At 38.3% G+C, this 23,910-nt stretch overlaps 1 protein-coding gene across 3 annotated transcripts in view; it reads left to right on the top strand.

The window, feature by feature from the left end:
* Positions 1-1,607: 1,607 nt before the first annotated feature.
* Positions 1,608-23,910, top strand: part of LOC106751006 (monocarboxylate transporter 12-like) — a 49,848-nt gene continuing 27,545 nt past the window's right edge. Inside the window, exon 1 of one of the 3 annotated variants that reach the window (XM_014631728.1) lies at positions 1,608-1,651. The gene's annotated coding sequence lies outside the window, so the exon portion shown is untranslated. Of the gene's footprint in view, positions 1,652-15,122; positions 15,366-16,190; positions 16,245-23,910 lie in introns of those variants that run through there. The other 2 variants (XM_014631724.1, XM_014631726.1) reach the window with 2 other exon arrangements.

The raw sequence follows: 23,910 nt of genomic DNA, 5'->3' as shown, positions 1-23,910 counted from the left end.
TGATTATTTATGAAAAAAAAATTTATATCCTATAATAAAATACATGTATCAATAAAAAAAAAAAGAGAGAGATCTGAACCCCGAACTTCGTCATGCGACGACAGTTGCGCGCCGTAGTACTCTTGGCCACTTCGTTTGTACAAGGATGATCGTTAAAACTTGTATTTAACGTAGTCCCTTTTGTGGGGGCTTAGGTTTTGTATTTACGTTTAATTATTTGTTCTGTCTTAATTTAATGTTTTGATACTATAATTACTTTTTAATTCATAATTAGGGATGTATTATTTATTTATAGATGTTTTATAATGTTATTTCGTATACATTTATACGTTACAATCTCTCAAAAGTGGGGAGTTGGAATCGACCAATGAGCGTTCAGTAAGAGAGAGTTAGCTGTCACCTCTAATCTACCTTTCTCTCTCGCACCCTGACCACACCATTATAACACGGGCAGCATAAGGCACGCTTCTTCCAGTAATATATGCTCTAAGCATAAGGCACGCTTTCTCCAGTAGTATATGCTCTAAGAGTCTGATACGGGCTTAACGCATAGGTCCGTACTATTTCATTCATTTTATCGAAAAGCGAGTTCAGAATATGGATCATCATATCAGATAACATCAGGTAACATCAGGTAACATCATATCAGATAATTTTTAGTTAACATATTTCTTTTATGTAAGATGAAGATGAATATATTTTGTATCTCCGTCTAGATAAAAATAAAGATGATCCATTCATTCATCTGGATGATTATTTAGATTATTTTATCTAGATAACGGCGAACACTGACGGTGGCCACCGGCCGTCGTCGAGCGCGAACCTCGCGCGCACTTTTGTTTAAACACACTGTCACGCGGACAAATGCGGGAAGGGGTGACGCTGACGAGAGGAGACTGCGGCTGTAACCGCCGAGAGGCACGCCTCCGCTCCGTTTCGCGCGCACGAGTCGTCGCGCGAACGGTTTGCGAATCGATAGACAGAGAGAACGATCACTTCCCGGGCGCCGGTTCTCCGAGTCGAAGCTGCGAACGCGCGACTGGACCGCCCTTACTTACCTCACTCGCAACCGCGTCTTTCGTTGTTCCGAGCCGGACTCATTTCGACGCGAAGGAGATCGACACGAACGTCGTCCTCTTATCTTCGTCGTCTGGGCTAAGCGCGCACGCGCGCTCGAAATTACCGCGCGCCCACGAGTTCAAACGGGGCCGCACGCGTGCGCGTTCGTAGTTCCGGGAGTTACGCGCGCATGAAGCGAGCGAGCGGTGAGCGCGCCGCGGCATCTTCAAGATACGCTCGGATAAGGGAGAAAAAACCGACCGATTCTCACGGAAATCGCGGTATCAGCGCGGCATTCTCGCGCGTCATCGTCATCGTCGCGAGAAAAGCGAGAGAGATTCTTCCCGGGAACGCGCCGGGACGTCGCCGACGAGGAAAAGGTAGCGCGCTCGCTCGTCGATCTGCCCGAGCGATTTTTCAAACGCAGACCTGCTCTTCCCTCGCACTCCCAGACAAAAGAGGAAGAAAACTCCGTGGTGGTCGTCGTCGGCGAAGAAGTAGTTCACGAAGAGGTTCGCGCGTCTAGAGGCCGGAGGCGCTGCGGAGGCGTTGCGGAGCCGCGCGAACTCGAAGCCGTCTGACAGAACGAACGGTAAGTGAGAGCGATCGCGTGACTATAACGCGCGCGCTGCCGCGAGAGTAATTTATTCGCACGCCGACTAAATTTTCTCGACCTAACGTGCGAGTTGACTTTCGCGTTCTTTTCAATCGGTCCGTCCGAAGCGGATTTTTAAATAAGATAGCGAAACAGATTCAAGGCTGATGACATGATTTAACCTTACTTTGATCACGATGACGTCCTAAATTTCCAATTTTACTGTTTTAACTGTGTCGACAGAAGTTGTTTCGACTACTCGTGTAAATTTAATAATCGAAATGTCGAGAGCATTTACAGCTCCAAGGTTGTATTAAGAAATTAAATTCGTAGAATTAAAGTGTGTATAGTGCAAGGAAGAAGTTAATAAATGTAGTATCGTTAAAGTGACCTAAGTAGCAATGTGACGTTAAATGACGTTCTAATGGCGCTTTATTGACGTTAGAGACGTCATTAAAACATCATCTGACGTCATTTTGGTAAGCGATTTTCCCGAACGACACAAATGTAATCACGCAAGTTAGGATCTGAGCGCGCCGCTCGCGAAGACGTCCACAAACGCGCTTCATTTCGTGCCCTGAATCGAGCGCCGAAAGGCAACGGCACGCGCTTTTGCGCAGTTGCGCGTGATATTCTCTCATAACCCTATAAGCGCACAATATTCCCAGAATATTATATGAACATTATTTAATATTGAAGTAATATTCTTATAATATTTTAAGAATGTTATGTAACATTTTTTAAATATTATAGGAATGTTCCATTGATGTTATATATCCACTTCACATAATATTCTTGCCACATTATAAAAATATTCTTAGAATATTAAACAAAAAATAATAATATGGAAAATATATAGAAATAAAAAAAATATATATGATTTATATATATATATATATATATATATAGAGTTGAATATTTAAAAAATATATAATATTACAATAACATATTAAATAATATTACTAGAATATTATTAGAATATTACGTCTAATATTGTAAGAATATGCCCAGAATATTATTTAATATTACGCGCTTGTAAAGAATATTCACGCGCGTAGACATACCATTTTTTTAATGATTCTCTCTCTCTCTCTCTCTCTCTCTTTCTCTCTCCCCCCTCTCCCTCTCTCTTTCTTTATTTATATAGTGCTCGTTGGTGGTCCTCGCGATTCCGACCGAAGGACGATTCGCACAACAACCGGGACGGTTCGAACATCCCCGTCGTAATCACAGTGATCGAGATCGCCGGTACCTTTTCACCGTCGTCGTTGTCGCGTTATTGTTACATCACACGTTCCGCACGACGCCGCACTATCGCCGGTTCTCCGCGCTCGGAAACGTCGAAAACGAGTTGCGTTCAGAGCGTGGCGATAGCGATTGCTCGGCAATCTCCCGTGCGTACAATCTCCATCACTCTGGAAAACGGGTTATGGAATACGGTCGCCTCCGGAATCCTTATTGCCGATCGACGGCACTCGCGCGCGTTGTGCAGACCGAACCCGTTGCCGTGCCTCGGATTTCGAAGGTAGCCCGTCACAGCCGGGAGGGGGAGGGGGAGGGGAGGTCGAACGAGATAATCGTCGATCGTCATTCATAAAATCTTCTGCGCGAAGAACTCCCTCGATTTGTTTAACGAGTTTTTTGCCATGTTTCTTTTGGAAAATATCAGATAGTCCCCGAATCGAAATTTGGATTTATTTTGATCTTGGAGTTATTTCGATGATCTTAAAGATAATTTACACCAACTTTTATATATATATGTGTATATAGAAGTAGATATAAAGAAAATATATATATATAGATAGATAGATAGATAGATAGATAAATAGATGGCCCGTAATGAAAACCTATCTGGACGATATTACATCCGTTAATTTCTTTCTTAAATCTTTAATTCTACAGATTTCATTTTAATATATTGAGAGAGAATTTATAATTATTTTTAGCTCCAACCACTTTTTCATAGTTTTAACTACAAAAATAGTGTAGCAATATGCATGTGAGGTTATTATCATTGATGCTATGGTAACAATTACTAGAAAAAAGGTTCCTCTGGCTATAATTCATTCACTAGAATGATTGTAATTACAAATACTGGATATTTTTCTCCTAATATATTACTCAAAATTGCGAAACATAGCCGGAATATTTCCAAGTCCAAACATTTTGATGCTACTTTCACTCTCTTAAACACCATTTGCGGCTGTTATATAGTCTATAGACTAATAAAAATCTATTTGAACGACGATACTGCACTTGTTAATTTCCCTCTTGGTCTCTAATTCGAACAGATTTTAATTTAATTCTAACTTCCAAAGCTTTCGAGTACAAATGCGATATCGCGAAAACGAATTAGAGGAATTGAAATAATATAATCTACAGCATAGACAAAATATTGCTTATACCAAATTTGAAGTGATTTAGATGATTTGCTGCAATTGAGATCCTCCATATTGGACCTGCCATCTTAGACTTAAAAGATTTTTTCAATTTTGACCTCAGATTGTGATCAGCGACCTCAACTCGACGACCAAAAGTCCCCGAGTACCAAATTTGATGAAAAATAAGCGGAAGGAAAAATGTGTGCTTCAAAGGGTTAAATAGGATACTCTCCCTCCTTTTCTATGTAACTAGAATAACGCAGGCGCGCGCTGTGCGCACATTACTTAACTAATTACTATTACATAGACAAAAATCTCAATTCGTGTAATTAAACAAGGATACCAGACTAAAATTCTCTATCAAACTAAACATCTATTTTTATCTTCTGCATCTTTTTTAATATTTTAATTTTTTATCTGCTTTAACACGCAATTTGATGAACTATTAGAATTCACTAAATGATTTGACAGCTGCAAACGCGTGAACAAACCGCGATAATTAATCAGCATCTCGGAAAAGAGATTTCGCCACTTCGATACTTCGAGATTTCGATCGGGGGATTATATGTAGAACGGATTTGGTTTGCTTACGTAGATACAGAAAGCAAAATCATCGCTATTACATCGCTTTGACGTCGATCTCTCGCGAGGAATCGTGCGTCACGCATGTATGACAGCGGTGGCGAATGTGCTAATGTGACTTTTTTCCGGAGGAATCTTTTACCTCGCGGTGCATAAGATTACGCATAGAAATCGTTCTCCCGAGATTTACACTCGTGGGAAATGTCACGTGGGAAAAGTCGACGAACGAAAGAGACTTTGGATGCTTGGATTAGCATAAATTTTTTCACTTCGCTTATTTTACCGCTTTTAATGTAGCCTCCGAGAAGAGACAGAAACGGCGAGGTGTAATGATACTGTCGTGTCGCATCTGCTCGACGCAATAAGTGTTTTATCGTTTTAATAACGTGCAATAAGTGTTTTATCGTTTTAATAATGCGCTGACGTCTCACTCACAATGTTTGCCGGTTTATCTAGATAAAATGACCTAAATAATAATCTAGATGAATAAATAGGTCATCTTTATCCCTTATCTAGATGGAAGAAATATAAAATAATGAAGAAATATAAAAAAATGTATTCATCTCCATCTTAGATGAAGAAAATATGTTATCTCATCTGAAAATGATCTGAAATGATGTTATGGTTCATATTTTGAACTTACTTTTCGAAAATGAAAAACGAATGAAATAATGTGGAGCTATGTGTTAAGTATCAGACTAGGGATTGGAGATTAGATTTTAATGAATCGACAAATTTCGGTTTTGTTTCCTGGTCTGTTCGTTTTAGCTGCATCAGCTCAGCAATGCAACTGAAAAGAATAGACTATTTGTTTTAATTGATCGATCTACTTTAAGCTCGCGTCAAACTGTCGACTGCGAAGGCCGATTCGACTGCTGATTACGGCTGCCAACTCTTAATGGACCAATTACAGTAGACTTGTTACATGAGACTTTACTATGATAGGTTCTTCAAGAGCCGACAGTCGTAACCGCCAGTGAGATCGGCCTTCACCGTCCATAGTCTGATATGGGCTTTATAGAAGAAGACTGAAACAATGATTACGTTTAGAAAACACAGCGATTAGTGAGTATTCAATGATTATTGGTCTTTTCGTTAAATCCTTAAATTTAGAGCGATTAAATTGACGAATTACTCAACAGTTGTGCAATTTTATGATCTGCGCGATTTTTATTATAAATTTTCATAGAGTCTCTCATGAAAACAATATTATCTGAAAAATTATCTAGATAAGTAGCGCGACTTATCTTTCATCTAGATAAATTAAAAGCAAAATCATCTTCATCACATCTAAGGTGAATTTTTCGGATTTTTTCATCTCATCTTCATCTGGATGAGTGTGAAATCATTCAAGGCAAACATTGCACTCACACAACGCTAGAGAGTTCTCGCGGAGAGCGCGAATCGCTCGGAATACGGGTTTGCTGAAAGCACGCACGGCTTGGCTCGCGTGCTTCGGCAAGCGTTAAGGTTAAATTTTGCATAATCAGAAAGGACACAACGTGTTATATTTATATAAACATGTACGCGCGCGTCTATACACGCTGTTGCGTGATTACGACGCGCGTTACGTTTTAGTTATGCACAGTGCACTTGATCGGATCCGAGGGGGGCGTGTTTGTGGGCGACGGCGAGCGTGCACGCGTACCTGATGCATACACGTACTTACGCGCACGCACATACGTATCTGCGTGCGTGCATGTCGCCACAGAATGGAAAACCTGAAACATAAAACGTAAACTTGACACTGAATCGCGAGAAATGGTAGACTCTCCGATGGTACCGCGTGATGAGAAGAGGCGCGACGAAATGGCAAGAATGGTGAGGAAAGAATCGTCGTCTCGAATCGTCGCGTGGTCCGAAATCGAATGGCTACATTATCCGAAATTCGACGAGAAATACTGTGTGCGCGGGACACACCGCTATATTGCTGTTTCGCGTTTCGTATCAGAAACAAATAAACGACTCTCTCTCTCTCTATCTCTCTCACATCGGCCCGTTAGTTTACATCGTTACTTGTTTATATTTTCCAACCCTATAGAGATAGAGAANCCCCCCCCCCTTCTCACCCTAGCCGCTACGTTGAACAGCTGCCACGTAATCGGGCCCAATTAAGATTCACGACGAATAGCATTCGCGTAATCGACGTGATATTCGCTGCGATTCACGTCTAAATAGAGTGTCAATAACGGCTCGTTAATATTCTTATCATTTTCTTTGTCGCGCGCAGGTGCGAGATACAATTCGGCAAATTTAATGGCTCGAAACAGCTGACGAAATCCGTGAGGTGAAAGACGAAAGAGAACGGAAATAGAACACTACCAGCTGCGCGGAAACGTATGCTTATCTGTTGTAATTTCTATAGATTCCTCAACGTCGCTCTGATTAATCTCGGGAATCTGCGGAACTGATCAACCGTGAAATTCGATTGAAAGAGACGTCTGCAAATTTGGACAGCCTACTTTACGTTCGCTTTACGTAATTACAGCCGATTTTAGATTTCTAAGAGAGAGATAAAGAGGGAGAAGAAAATGGTATTATAATTCTCTATCCTATAAGCGCGTAATATTCTTAGAATATTATATGAATATTACACAATATTAAAATGATATTCCAATAATATTCTAAGAATTATATGTAATATTTTTTAATATTATAGAAATGTTCTGTTGATGTTATATATCCACTTTACGTGATATATTAAAATATTAAAAAAAGAATAAAATAATAATATTGGAAAAAATATATAAATAAAATATATATATATACATATGTGTGTGTGTGTGTGTGTGTGTGTGTGTGTGTGTGTGTGTGTGTGTGTGTGTGTGTGTGTGTGTGTGTGTGTGTGTGTGTGTGTGTGTGTGTGTGTGTGTGTGTGTGTGTGTGTGTGTGTGTGTGTGTGTGTGTGTGTGTGTGTGTGTGTGTGTGTGTGTGTGTGTGTGTGTGTGTGTGTGTGTGTGTGTGTGTGTGTGTGTGTGTGTGTGTGTGTGTGTGTGTGTGTGTGTGTGTGTGTGTGTGTGTGTGTGTGTGTGTGTGTGTGTGTGTGTGTGTGTGTGTGTGTGTGTGTGTGTGTGTGTGTGTGTGTGTGTGTGTGTGTGTGTGTGTGTGTGTGTGTGTGTGTGTGTGTGTGTGTGTGTGTGTGTGTGTGTGTGTGTGTGTGTGTGTGTGTGTGTGTGTGTGTGTGTGTGTGTGTGTGTGTGTGTGTGTGTGTGTGTGTGTGTGTGTGTGTGTGTGTGTGTGTGTGTGTGTGTGTGTGTGTGTGTGTGTGTGTGTGTGTGTGTGTGTGTGTGTGTGTGTGTGTGTGTGTGTGTGTGTGTGTGTGTGTGTGTGTGTGTGTGTGTGTGTGTGTGTGTGTGTGTGTGTGTGTGTGTGTGTGTGTGTGTGTGTGTGTGTGTGTGTGTGTGTGTGTGTGTGTGTGTGTGTGTGTGTGTGTGTGTGTGTGTGTGTGTGTGTGTGCGTGTAATTTTTTAGTAGGAAACGTATTTTTACACAAAATTATTTCGATTTTATTTATATAATAAAACAATTGGTATTGCAATACATTTGAAATAAAGAACTACAATTATATGTATTATATATATACTTTAATTGATTATGAACTTGAACTTATTACTTTAATTGATATTTAAAACATATATAATATTACAATAATATTAAATAATATTATTTGTTCAGTATTATTAGGAGTAGTCATATAACTAATCGTCATATAACTATCAATATTCTAGAAATATTACTTAATATTAAATAATATTGCTAGAATATTTTGTCTAATATTCTAAGAATATGCCCAGAATATTACTTAATATTAAATAACTTAGATTAACAATAATCGACTCGGAAAGCCCCCGGGTATCAAATTTGATGAAAAATAAGCGGTTGGAAAAATGTGTGCTTCAAAGGATTCATTAATTGCTGAAATTGCTTCAAACCGGGAGCTTATATTACCGTGGATGAGCAACTCTTTCCAACGAAGGCCAGATGCAGATTTACCTAGTATATGCCAAACAAACCCCATAAATTTGGCATAAAATTTTGGCTGGCGTCTGATGTACAGACGAAATATGTGGTAAGTGGCTTTCCGTATTTAGGAAAAGACGAGGCTCGAAATGCATCAACCCCCCTAAGCGAATTTGTCGTAATGAATCTTCTTGAACCGTATACCATGAAGGGTAAAACTGTAACAACCGATAATTTTTTTACAAGTATTCCTTTGGCGTTAAAATTAAGATCTAAAAATACTTCGTTGCTTGGAACAATACGCGCAAACAAGAGGGAACTGCCGAAAACTTGCAAACTGAAAAAAGACAGCATGACTCGTTTCTCAACGTTGTTGTACCAATCCAATGGATGCACACTTACCGTTTACAAGAGCAAACCAAATAAAAAAGTACTTATACTAAGTACAAAACATAAACACGTCAAAATTGATAAAACTGCTAAGAAATTACCTGAAATTGTATCGTTTTATAATAGAACTAAATTTGGCGTCGATGTCACTAATCAAATGGCACGAAAATATACCGTGAAATCAGGTTCCAGAAGGTGGCCACTTCAAGTCTTTTTCAATATTTTAGATTTAGCCGGAATAAATTGCTGGATATTGTACAAAAATACAACAGGAAGAAATATCTCACGGAAAGACTTTCTGTTTCGATTAGCAGAAGAACTTTCTTCAGAATATCAGACTTCAAGGCAAAAACTACACAAAACTGATATACCAACTACAAGTAGCACGGTTCCTGTACGCAAATGGTGTCAAATAGGATATTGCAATAACAATAAGATTACAAATATTTGCAATACATGCAAAAAAAGTGTATGCGGAAAGTGTACACACAGCAAAATCTACATATGTAGAAATTGTGACCGACAAACTGTAAACAATTAAGCGTTTTGTTATTTGACAATGTCTATAAATCCATTTATCTATTACAATTAATATTGTTCAACTTTTTTTGTCATTTTTTAAGAGTGAATAAAGACTGGAAGCCTCAATAAGCATTTTTTCTTATACACCAGTCATTCTGACTGGTTTTGGTAGAAATAGGTATATTTAAATAGCTGGTAAATCTAGTGTTAAATACCTCGCCTTTAAGTTTACAATGTTGTTGCGTGTATCTACAATACAGTTCAGTTAAAATAAAAACGACAAGATCGTATCGCGAACTCCGAGCTAATCACATTCAACTTATGAAAACGTCGAATGGTCTTAAAAAAACGCAGGTGCATGGCCACAGGTCACCGGGTTAAAAAATCTAATTGAAGCAGCAATGGTGTTTCCATATCTTCAAGCCATCGAGCAGCCATTTGTAAATAAATCACCGGAATGAAAAGAAGAAAGAAAGAGAGAAATAATATAATATAATATAATATAATATAATGTAATTGTATTATATAAATTCTTCTGAAATAAAATAAAATAAAGGATCGCACACGAGATGTGTATGTGTGTTCAGTGCTGAGCTCATCTCTGCTTTCTCGAGTTTATTTTTAACCCGCTGACTCGAGATATAATGCGGTTAACGACCGTTGAAAAATTTCTCTGCAATTATCGCAGAATCCCCGAAGATGTGTCGCACCGCGAGAGTTCGTGGGAGTCGTGCACCGATCGCCGAAATTCGGGACAATTGGCTGTAAAACTCCCGCCACGAATGGCAATTTATTTTTGCGGTTCGCACGCGCGCGTCGGTACCGAATTCCTGCCGCTTCGAAAACTTTCTATGATCGTTGCGTCACGACCATGACGACGCGCCGATACGAATTCAAGCGCCATGTGGCGAGTTTTCGGATATTTTCCCCTGAGATTAGCGATCTTAAGTCGAAATTTGGATGTTACTTTAACGCTCTACGGAATAATTTGCGTCTACTTGAATGATATTTAAAAAATACATAATATTATAGTAAAAATACATAATATTATAGTAATATTATAGTATTTAATAATATTATTTTTTTAATATTATTGGGAGTGGACATATAACCATCTATTAATATTCCAGAGATATTACTTAATATTAAATAATATTACTAGAATATTATTAGAATATTGTGTCTAATGTTCTAAGAATATGCCCAGAATATTATTTAATGTTAAATAATATTACGCGCTTATAGGGAAATAACAAATAGTGATTAGTACTCTTAACAAATCATTTTGCCGTCCATATGGTAATTGATACCCATCAGGTTCAATTTCTTATAGAGTTAACGCACTTCAAAGACGTTTATGCAGCGATTATTAAGCACCTGTAATCCAACGGAATATGATCCTAATTTTAATCGATACCTTCGCAAGTCGCGACTCGTTGATCCGCTATTGCGGCACCATGTTATCGCGAGGTTTACGATTTCGGACTTGTGACCTATAGGGTCACCTATTTGCTCTCTCGGTTGGCCCTTTATAAAGCCCGTATCAGACTACGCATTGGAGGTTGAGATTACATTGAAATTGCATACCGGAGATTGAATTTTGACCGATCAAAATGAAACAAGTAAATATTGAGATTAGAGGTTGAAATCAGAGATCAGTCTATTTCTTCAATTTCCAATCGCAATATCACTCAATAGCTTGGCGATTTTTCAATTACTCGACATATAAAGGTCACAGACACGTGACCTTTGTGTAACTGACGGAAAATTTTATCACATCGAGATTAATTTTAAAACGCGACATTTTTTCCATGGGGGACAAATAAACCGAATGGAAGAAAAAATAAATCAATTTATGTTTCGTTATAGTGCTATATAAATATTCGGAAAATAAATGGACTATTTAATTTTACATTTTTGCAATGCAGATCTCAATGGTACGCTGAAAAATGTGTGTACCGTTCAAGTAATATTTACTGATCTAAATAAGATGGTTATTTCGATATTCTCTGACAAATATTTACTAGGAGTAGAAATATAATTGAGTTACTACGTACGATATGATATTTTCTTCGTATGAGTAGACATTTACTTGCATCCCAAATAGGAATTTGCTACTAGCAAGATACTGGCCAGGTCGGTTTACGGTACGATTCCAGTACCGGTTCGGTATTGGGACGATAGAAATGGACCAATATTAAACCAGTACCGAAAATCAGTACTTAATATCAGTACCGAAAATCAGTACTGTCACGAAAGAAAGATACCAAAAATTGTCGGTTGCCAGTACTAACTTCCAGTAATGATTATTATTACTGAACAATTGTTAATATCACAACCATATTGAAGGACGAGAAGTTGAATAATAGTTAGAACTCTAGTAGTGTTTGTTTGTACTTACAGATGTCCACTTTTAATCTTATACAAGGAAAAATGTAGCGACATAAGAACACGCATGGCTGGGATCGAAACTCGAGTCGTTTTCAACTTGCTGGGCAACCGCTCTTACCATTGAGCTATTTAGGCTTCGCGTTAACGGCATCTCCTGTTTTCCTTATTTAAGTCATCGATTCTCGGTTAGTACCAAATATAACATTCGCTTCTCGGTACCGGCACAGTACGGGCATAGTACGATTATCCAGTAACGATTCTGGGCACGGAACCACTACAAAAAATACTGCTTTCTTAATACTGGACCAATATTGGGCCCAACAACATGAAATCTGCCTTTCGATACCGGCCCAGTACGGACATGGTACAATTATTCAGTATCGATTCCGAATACGAGGCCACTACTGATAATACTGTTTCCTTAATACTAGGCCAGTACTGGTCCAGTACCAAAATATTATATCCGCTTTTTGGCTCATTGGCCCAGTAGGGCATTATACAATTAGCCAGTATCGATTCTGAGTACGAAACTAGTACCAAAAATACTGTTTTCTTAATACTGGACCGGTACTGGACCAGTATCCTGTACTGGCTGACTGTACGAGGTCTGTTCAAAAAGTATCGCGAATTTTGTGTTTTTTCAAAAATTATTTATTTATTCATGAATATCTATTTTGTCTCCTTCAAAGTAATCCCCATCAGATATTATACACTTGTGCCAACGTTTTTTCCAATCCTCGAAGCACTTCAAAAAATCATTTTTTGTGATCTTGTTCAGCTCCTCCTTCGATGCCGTCTTTATCTCCTCAATCGTAGCGTAGCGTCGTCCTTTCATGTGCCTCTTCAGTTTCGGGAACAAGAAAAAGTCACAGGGGGCCAGGTCTGGGGAATACGGTGGCTGCGGCATCATTAGTGTGTTGTTTTTGGCCAAAAATTCGCGCACAAGCAACGATGTGTGAGCAGGGGCGTTGGTACGAATTTCGCGGCGACCCGTCTCATGCCCAAATCATTAGTAAAAATCGAATGGCACGAGCCAATCGATATGTTTAGGTCCTCAGCAACTTCTCTAACGGTGATTCGACGATTGGCCAATACTATTTTCTTCACTTCATCAATGTTTTCGTCTGTTGTTGACGTGCTCGGGCGTCCGGCACGCTCTTCGTCGTTCACATCTTCTCGGCCCTCTGAGAACATTTTGTACCACCGATAAACGTTGCTTCGGTCCAAGGTAGCTTCACCATATGCCACAGTCAACATTCGGAATGCGTCCGCGCACTTAATTTTGTTAGATTCTTTGATCCATTTTTTGGAATAGGCAAAAATCGAAGACGAGCCAAAACACGTCCAAGCAAAACAGCTGTCAAAGATAAACTGAATATTCAAAATGGCCGAACTTGTCGGCATAAGTAAGGGACATGAGTACCAACATAACGCCACAAAAAATCGAAAATCGAATATACGTAACCCGCGGAAATTCAAAATTCGCGATACTTTTTGAACAGACCTCGTATGTATGATTCCTACATAGGGCGTGTTAAAACATGCGACAAGTATTAAATTCTTAATATTGCGAATACCAAAATTCTTCTTCTTCCTCTTTATAATAGGGGACCTTGTAGGTCTGTTTTTCCTCTCACGCATATGCCTGCGTTGCGCACGCTGATTATACACAAAACATATGGGACCTATAGTTTTAACGCCGATTCTGAACAGCATATTTTGCGAGAGGTGCTTTGGGCAAATATACTCTGGTGGTTTGCCAGACCGTCCAGAGGAGATACGAGCATATAAAAAATTTTTTTGGTTTTGCCGGGGGAGGATTGAGCTCGGGATTTCTAAGCGTCCCAGACCAATGCGCTGTCTGCTACACCACACTCGTACTTGAATACCAATGTGCATGAATACTAAAATTGTAGTTTAAAAAATATTCAATGGATAGAAAAATCTAAATCTAAAAGAAACACTGGGTTTCTTCAATAGAAAAGAAATATTACACAATCAATAGTAAATATTCTCTTAAATTTATAACGATTTTATACTTACATTCAGTAATTTATCTACGAAATAAGATATTGGTGCGTTCAAGCAAGTATTTACTACAAAACATCAAGATATACTTAAATTGAAAAAAATATTATTTGATTTATAAAAAACCGAGAAACAGATAATTACGTTCGTTTGATTTTTAGCATTTCTTTTCTTCTGTGACTGAACAACCTTCAATCTTCTTTAATCGATAATCTATCTCCGATGCGTAGTCTGATTCTTCGGTTCGGTCGGCCGATCTGTTTAACCCTTTGGGTACATTTGACGAGTGAGACTCGTCATCTGCTTACTTGGACATAAAATGTATTACTTTTACAATTAATCCATATAGCGACAAATTAAATCCGTCCCATGGGCATAAAAATCTTCAAATAATTCAGCACTCAAAGGGTTAATCCCTATAAGCGCGTAATATTCCTAGAATATTATATGAATATTATTAAATATTAAAATATTTTTATAATATTCTAAAAATATGATGTAATATTTTTCATTGTAAGTATGTTCCATTGATGTAATATGTCCATTTTATATAATATTTTTGGCATATTATAAAAATATTCTAACAATATTTTAATATTTTAATAATAACAATAATCTAGAAAAATATATTTAATAAAAAATATATGCATATTATATATTCACACACACACACACACACACACACACACACACACACACACATTATATATGTAACAGAATTGAATATTTAAAAAATATATAATATTATTTTATAAATATTATTAAAGATATATATATAACTATCTATTAATATTCCAAAAATATTACTTAATTTTAAATAATATTACTAGAATATTACTAGAATATTACGTTTAATATTCTAAGAATATATGCCTGGAATATTACTTAATATTAAATAATGTTTCCCTTATAGGGACCGCGAGAGAATACAACCGCACTCATGTGACGGAGTCGCGAAGTAGATCTGCGCGCATAAAGAAATCCCCCAAACCCACATCGGTGACGACGAAGTCACACGCGGCCGCGACTCCTCCTCCCGGCCGGCCAATCTGCTATCCGGTCCTTATCGTTCAGACCGACGGAGGGAACTCTCTCTCCGTCTCTCCCTCTTTCTCTCATTTCCTCTCTCCCCCCTCCCCCCTCTCGTTCGGACACACCCGGTATGCATAACGTATATAAAACGTATAACCGTCACCGCACCGCGCCGCCTTGAAGCAGACCAGAGACGCAAGACGACGACTACGACAACACGACGACGACGACGGTGACGGCACTCGACGGGCCGTTCGAAGCAGCACATTGTGCGCCGCGCGCTTTAGTGCACGCGCACGCACGCACCTACGTACACGCGCGCGCGCGCTTGGTGTGTCTCCCGCCTCCTCGGTTCTCTTATTCCTCGCGGAGGCACGTTGCGGAATTTTTCGGCAGTCGGTGACAGTGACTTCGTAAGGTGACAGGTAAACCGCTTCTCCGCCTGGCCGGTCGCGCTTAGCTACGCTTCGCCGTGAGCATGCAACTCAGCCGCGGAATAACGAGTAGCCACAATAACGTACGCGCGTGGGTGCGTATAGTGCGTGAATGAAAAATAAAAAAAGGAAGAAGGAAGGAAAAAGCACCGCAAAGCACGACGACGATATAGAACAGTGACACGCATGAAGGAATGAAAGAGAGAGAGAGAGAGAGAGAGGAGACCCGTCTCTCCTTCTCCCTCTCATTTTCATTCCTTCCATTCGCGCGAAGAAACGAAAAACGAACTCAGTGAACGAGCGCGGTTCCCGCCGCGTGGTTCGGCGGCGCAGGCGCACGTGGTGGCCGCGCGCGCCGTCCCTGCTCGCTGCACGTGGGTCGGCGCGAAGTACGTGCGCGCACACGTGTGCCGCGAGGCGTCTCTTTTTCACCGACGACGTGCGTCGCGTCGAACCACGGTGAAACCTGCTCGCAAAAGATCGTCGGCGTAGCCGCCGCGTCCGTTATTCTCGTGTTCGTTCCTCGCCGATCGGTCGGTCGGTCGATCGACGAGTGAGAGAGCGACCTTTCGTGATTCCGCGGCGTGTTCGCACCTTCGCCGGCGGCGAGGCCGCGCGGTGTCAGCTGCTGAAAAAGTCGTCGTCGTCATCAGCATGCTCTGACCAGTGACGTCAAATCGCGCCTTGCGTACCACGCTTGCGAGCAACTCTCTCGGTATTCGCGCGTGAATTCCTTCGACTCGCTCGCTCACTCGCTCTCCCGTATTCGGAGCGCGCTTCTTGCAGCAGGAAGCCCCGAAAAGCGGTCACTCTCTAGCCGGGAACTATCACGGGAAAGTCCCTCGCATCTGTGTGCCTGTGGAACTAAAAGTACAATTGGACGATATAGTGTCGACATTATATCGCAGAATTGGGCGATACAATATCGACACATAGAGAAATAAGGTTTTCCTACATAGTTGCGGGGCAAAACCCCTATTTTTCCGGAAGAAATACTTATTTCCCTATATATCGATACTGTATCGCTCAACTCTACGATTCAGTATCGATACATAGGTAAATAAAGATTTCCCCCAGAAAAATAAGGCTCTCTTCCGCGATTTGCGGAGGAAATCCTTATTTTTCCGGAGGGAAAACCTTATTTCCTTATATATCGATATTGTATCGATGCTGTATCGCCTAACTAAAAGTAGAATACCTTTGACATCACTAGCAGCGACGGCGGCGGCGGGTCGGCGAGATCGACCGGCTGACGAGGCGAAGCGACGACGACGGCGTCGTCGTCGCGAAGATCATGTTCCATTGCCTTTAAATAGAAGCATCCTCCGAATCACCGTGTCTCTGTATGTCTTTTAACGGGCTGGTTCGAAGCTCTCCACGCGCGAAGCTCCGTGAATCTTTCGGCTCCTCGACGATCGTCGTGCCAGATAGAAGAGAGAATAATTGTAATTCGCGGGAACTCGCGTTTATTCATACATCCATCATCGAATTCGGGCGCATACCGTGTCTCTTAACGCAAATATTCGCATAACGCAGATTTCACATCATATGAAATCATGATATGATTTCATATCATAAATCCCTCTGATTAATCACGCTGAGACGCGGCCGTTCGCGTCTCTCTCAAGATAAACAGCGCCGGCGTCGGCTGCCGAATATTGGTTGTCGGCGCGCCGGAGATGCGCTGAAAAAAAGGCCTAGTAACAATTACCGAATATTTAGTGAAATAGTTTCAACTAATCATAGTCGGCTCTTATATTTAAGACTTAAATATTAATTCATCCTCAGATGCTGTACGGCTCATTTCATTGGCTACGAAGAATCTAAAGATGAACTTAAGTGTAAGATCTGACTATGAATATCGGCCTAAATGATTTGGTTACAGTCCAACCAAATTATTTAGTTGCACGGCACGGAATAAAATTGGCCGTCGAGAAATACGATCTTCTGTTTGTAAATAATTAATTTACATTAGGCGTTTAAAATATAAAAATGAGAAAATATTAAAATTGTTTTATTTAAAAAACATTTATTTTTTGCTTGTTTATAACATAGTCGTTGAAGAACATCGGACAACATTTTCATAAATAGACTTGTGTTTTTTACGATTAACTTAATATAAATCTGAACGTTGACGACTTTGCTCTACATGTGATTGCATAAAAAATACTATTTCACAAGTTAGCAGAATGTAACTTCATTTAAGATAGATTGATGATATCGATGAATTGATTATATCGATAGAACCATTATTTTATCAGTAGACCGTAAATTTGGAGAAGGTTTGTTAATGTACATTAAAAGTTAATGTACATTATTATGTACATTGAATTTTAAGGAGTTAATAATCGAAATATGCAAAACATTTACAGTTTCAGAATAACATTGAAACGAAATCTGTAGATTAGTGGTTATTAGCGGTTTAAAAGAGGAACTAACAAGTGTAGTATCATCAAAGTAAATTTTATTTTATTATCTATAGGCCATCCAAATGAACGCCAACTCAACATTTAGACCGTTCAATTTTGAACGTAAGACCGACGGAGTCCAAAATCAATGAGCTCAACCATATATACCGTCGGAATAGAGAACAAATTATATGTTCAAGTGATGAAAGTGATGAAACAAGTGACGAAAAGAAGATTACTTTTATTCTTGCATACATAGTCTATATTTTGTATGTTGTCAAATGTAAATGTTCTTAAGGAACTGATACAATAACCATAATTATGCATAGATTGTTTTCCAAAATATCACGAAAAATATATACACATATAAATATATATATATATATATATTTATATATAAATTTGATTATTTTATAATAAATATAGTGTTAATTTTGTTTTTATTTTTATGTTAATACATATTGCACAAATGATATTCTTTTTTTACTCAGTATATCATTCATAATATGAATAGTTTGCAAAATTATTCCTATATTTCAGTTATCAAGACCGTCACACATCCATATATGGATGATGTGGCGGTTTAAATGTCGAAAACGTCAAAATAGCACGAAAATTCCGACTCGGACACGATGGCTTCTCCGTTGCCGTGTCAGTGGCCCGCGGGTTTTCCATTTTCCATTTTGCAGCCGTGTGTCCCGGGAAAACCGGATGACTTGTCTCACCGGGGAATAAAGAGAACAAGGGCGCTAGGGAGCGACGAGCGCGAATGAGAGGATCACGCGGTTTATTGGCCTGTTTGTGGCTATTTCTGGAGCACTTTCGTCGGCGGCCTTTCGAACGAAGCGTTATCGTGCATATATATGTTTGTAAATAAATGCAGAACGCGCGTCAAGATAACTTCTCCCTCGAACTTTGACATAGCACATGGTCCGGCTTGCTTCACCGTCATTCGACGGTGAGACGTGTGTTGTTCGCAGTTCCGAGCAGAGGCATACCATTTATCTTTTCGCGCTATGAAAAACACGTCGTCCCGTGCAAATCGAAATTTTGATACCACTTTAATCCTTTAAAGCACACATTTTTCCTCCCGCTTATTTTTCATGGAATTTGATACTCAGGAATTTTTGGAGTCGATGTTCGCGAATTTGAGGTCAAAATTGGAAAATTTTTTAAATCTAAGATGGCGGATCTAATACAGACGACCGAATAGTTAGGTACAACAATTGTCATATATCTGTAGATTAGGTAACTCTGAACAAAAAAGATCCGTACCATTTTGCAAATAACACGCTAATTGTTGAGTTATTAATTAAAGAAGCCTCTATAAATGACCATTCGCAATCACTGATAACTCGAAATTTTGCATGTTATTTGCAAAATGGGACTTTTCTGTTCAGTTTCACCCGTTTTACTTGCATACCACCGGAACCGAGATTAGGACACCATGTATGTGATTATTTATAGTCATATATGAGCAAATTTCATGTATGATCTTTTTCCTTAGGTTAAGACACCATTATAGTCTAAGTAGGAATAAAAATTATATCATTAGAATGGAACTTATTTTGCCGTCTTTGATTCAACTATATTGTAGAATTTATAGACTTAGGGTCGACATTTCGATTCGGGTCGAGGAGGAGATTCGTTACGAGCGGAAAAATTGGCTTCGCGCTGTTATATCGCGAGGAACGATATGACGTTCATTTCGACACTCGTTCGGCCGAAAAAACGACGAGTAGTGATCGCGGATAAAAAATAAAAGGCATTCTTTGCTCTTTCCCGCGGCTCTCGCGGTTTTCTGAACGCGTGCATAAAATAGAAAGTCCGCGAGCGACGCGGAGTGCTACTTGTCGTTGTATAATAGTCCCGGTGATTTTCCGCGTTGCGTTAATTATGTTAATCAATTTACGGCATGCGTCGAGCGATCGTCCCGGCGTTATCGAGCGGGGAATATGTATTTTTCGTTCTATCGCGACCTCTTCGTTCCGGCACGACCCGCCTCTTTCGTTCTATCTTTGTCCCGCTCTTTTTTTTTCTCTCACGTCTCATTCATAATACTGGGTTAGTCAATAAGATTCCAACTAAATCATTCGAATTCGAAGTATCTAGTGCTTGCCGGTATCTAGATAAAATTACCTAAATAATCATCCAGATGAATAAATAGATCTTTATTTAGATAGAAGAAATACAAAATATATTCATCTTCATTTTAAATAAAAAAATAACGTTATTTCATCTAAAAATTATCTAAAATGATATTATCGTTCATATTCTGAACTCACTTTTTGATAAAATGAATAGAATAATATGGACCTATATTAAGCCCGTATCAGACTAGGGATTGGAGATTAGATTTCAACGAATTAACAAATTTCGGTTTTGTCTCCTTTGATCTGTTCTTTTTAGCTGTACTGCTGAACTAGTGCAATTAAAAAGAACAAACCATTTATTTCAATTGATCGATCTACTTAAACCTGACGACTGTGAGTGAGCAATGAATGATTATTGGTCTTTTTTGTTAGATCTCTAGAGCTTTTGTTAGAAATTTAGAGCGATTATGTTGACGAATTACTTAACCGTTGTGCAATTTTATGTGATCTATGTGATTTTTATTATAAATTTTTATAAAGTCTTATGAAAATAATATCATCTAAAAAGTACCTAGATAAGTAGCGCTACTTATCTTTCGCTTAGATAATTCAAAAGCAAAATCATCTTTATCTCATCTAAATTGATTTATCGGATTTTCATCTCATCTTCATCTATATGAATCTGAATCATTTAAGGCAAACATTGGAAATACCTAATGAATTTCACAACGGTATGAGGCGCTTCACGTGCGCACACGACTGCGCATTAGAATGCAGAGGTCTCGTTCTACGAGAAAAATCGTGAAGCTTCGATCGATTCGTCACATTGGCCGATTTATGGCCAAATAGCGTGACCAAAATTTTTTGTGAGAAAATAAAATTTCATCACGCTTCTTGACATCCCATTCTACGATTTGTTGAGAGAAATTCGTTATCGCGGTTGTCGCGGATATTTTGCGAACGGTAAATTAAAAATTCTTCCGGCCAATTTTCTTTTATGATGAAATATCCTTCGTGACGAAATATATTCTCTGAATATCTTGAGAATATCTAAAACGACCACAGAGACACTCGAATTTTAAGTGACATTCATATGGAGTGAAATTTTCCGCTCCGACTCGACGAATGAACATTTTTACTAGAAATTGAAGAATGAGTGCCTGATATAGTCCACCGTCGCAGAAACGTATTCATTCCAATCGATTGAAACATTCACTTATGGAATCCACTCTAAGCTTGAGTGAAACATTCACTCTCGCGATCCCGAGTAGCGGTGTTATCGCTTTGAATGAAAAAATACTGTGTTACTTTTCATTCGTTTCAAGTAAAATTTCGTTTCAAGAAATTTAAAGAATATTACTCGAGTCAAAATTTTGGCCTTGAGTTGAACTTTTTTAATTCTTAGCTTTTTTCTTTTTTAATTCATAATTTTCTTTAACTTTTTTTAATTCTACAATACAACAGCTGAGATAGCAAAGTAGATTGAGCGAATTTCAATTCTAATAATATAACTCATTCTTACTTTAATCCTGATGATATCTTAAATCTCCGTTTTCACTGTTTCAATATGAAAGTAAGTTGTTCGAGATAGCATTGAAATTAAATCTGTATACAGAAAAAAATTAGTATTAATTAAACACTTATATTTTCATGTATAGGAGCAAGAATATGTAATCTTATATGAAGATAAAACTTGCTTTTGTATGAAGATATTCTACGTAGTTCCATACGGAGAAAAATAATTTTGTTGTTGTAGCGAAACCACATTGTCGCCACTGCATATTGGTTGCGACAGAGATAAAATAGTTGGCGTAACCAAATTAGCGATAATTATTCGTAATCAGAGCGGAAACAGTTTTATCGCAAGGATAGAAAATATTCTGTTGAGTGAATTTGTCTTTAGAATATGTTAATTTACCGTTACAACAAAATAGTGTTTTCCTACATTTGATGAAATAATTTGTAAATTCAACAAAATAATCCAGCGAATGGGAATATATGTATTTCTAACATATCGTTTTATTGTCCATACAGTGAATGACAAATTTTGCGATAGCATAAAATTTGCTATTCCGGCAAATCATTTTTCTCCGTGCATATATTAAAATTATATTCGTGTTATTTGAAAATAATTTTCATGAATTGAGAGGGAGAAATATTAGATACAGATAGAATGATATTTCTAAACTAGAAATTGCGTCAATTTGAAAATATTCTTCTTTTCCAATCTTGTTTCGTCTTATTTCATAAAAATTATTCCTACATATAACAAGAATATGATTTTTTAACGGAACTATCTAGAATTTCTTCACGTATAAGAACAAGATTTATCTTTATATAAGATTATATACAGCGTGTCCCAAACTAATCTCGGTTCCTGTGGTGTGCAAGTAGAGGGTGAAACTGAGTAGAAAAGTTCTATACCATTTTGTAAATAACACGCAAAATTTCAAGTTATTAATGATTGAAAATGGTCATTTATAGTGGCTTCTTTAATTCATAACTCAACAATTTGTGTTATTTGCAAAACAGTAAAGAACTTTTTTGTTCAATGGCCTAATCTACTTGCACACTACGGGAACCGAAATTAGTTTAGGATACTCTGTATATTTTTGTTTATACACAAGAATATAAGTTGATACTAATTCTTTTCTTTGCGAAAGTAAAGATTCGAAAAAAAAAAATTAATAAACGTGAAATATTGTCAAAGCAGGTTTTTATTAGCCTACAAGTCACCTAAGTGAGCACAAATTATCTTTGAAAGCGTTAAAGTAGCATTTGAATTTCGACTCAAGTACCCAAATGAATGCATCAAGACACATCGTCATCCAATCGCGATTGCTAATCTCTAATGACCACACGCGAATTATCAATCTCTCTCTCTCTCTCTCTCTCTCTCTCTCTCTCTCTCTTTCTCTTTCTCGGTTAGAAGCGCTCGACCTTTCATGACGACAAAATTCAAATCGCCGGTCTCGCGATAATTATGTTATCATAAATGGACGTTAGCGAGGACGTTAATTCTCGGCAAATATCAATATTTATCGCCTGAATGAGCGTGGAATGGTTGGAGATCAACTACTTGCGATCTTTGCATCGCATATTGTTGGTTTTACGTTGGCCCGGCGGAAAAAATCGGAAGAGTGAAGGTGCGGAATGACAATGCGCGGTGCGGACAGTGCAGCGTGACATGTGGAGCAGTGGTGTGTGTAAGAATGCCTCTTTTATCATCAAACGTGCGCCGTTCGTTTGCACCACTTGGCCGATGTAACGTCTGGCCGATATTACGCAATCCATTGAAAAATATATTTCACGAGAAACACTCCCTCAAATGCGAGGCGCACTTCAGGGTATCGCAAGTATCGCGATCTCTAAGAAACAATTCGCCCGGCTCATCTAATTCCTACATCTACACTCCAACTGCACTACCTCGTTTTTAGATTTTAAAGCTCTGTTGAAGATTAACGTTTCTAGAAAATAGATATTTATAGGAAATCATTGAAGTAATAAAATAAAACTACTGAGAGATTTGATTATTTTGTATGTTTATTATATATATATATATTTATATATGTTATCTTTAATCTTATATATTTTTATTATGTGGTAGGGAATCTTCTCATTCCTTTTTTTGAATTCTTAAACAAATAAATAAAAAATTAAGGGAAAGTCAGCCATCGGTAGCTTCAACTGTATTCTCCTGGGAAAAAATAATTATATATGATTATATACAAGATGTCCCAAACTAATCTCGGTTTTCGTGATGTGCAAGATGAACGGGTGAAATTGAGTAGAAAAGTCTCATTTTATAAATAACACGCAAAATTTTGAGTTATCAATGATTGAAAATGACCATGTATAGAGACTTCTTTAATTAATAACTCAACAATTTTTGTTTTATTTGTAATATAGTGCGAGACATTTTTGTTCCGAATAGTTTAATTTACAAGCATATGACAACTATTGTCCCTAAACGACAAGTTCAAGATTCAAGGATCAAAGTTTAATATACTGATGTGTGTCGTTAGGTACAACAAT

The sequence above is a fragment of the Dinoponera quadriceps genome, unplaced genomic scaffold (assembly GCF_001313825.1).
Source record: "Dinoponera quadriceps isolate SergipeBrazil2010 unplaced genomic scaffold, ASM131382v1 scaffold6948, whole genome shotgun sequence".
Taxonomy (NCBI): Eukaryota; Metazoa; Arthropoda; class Insecta; order Hymenoptera; family Formicidae; genus Dinoponera; species Dinoponera quadriceps.
This window is presented reverse-complemented; position numbering and strand designations above follow the sequence as displayed.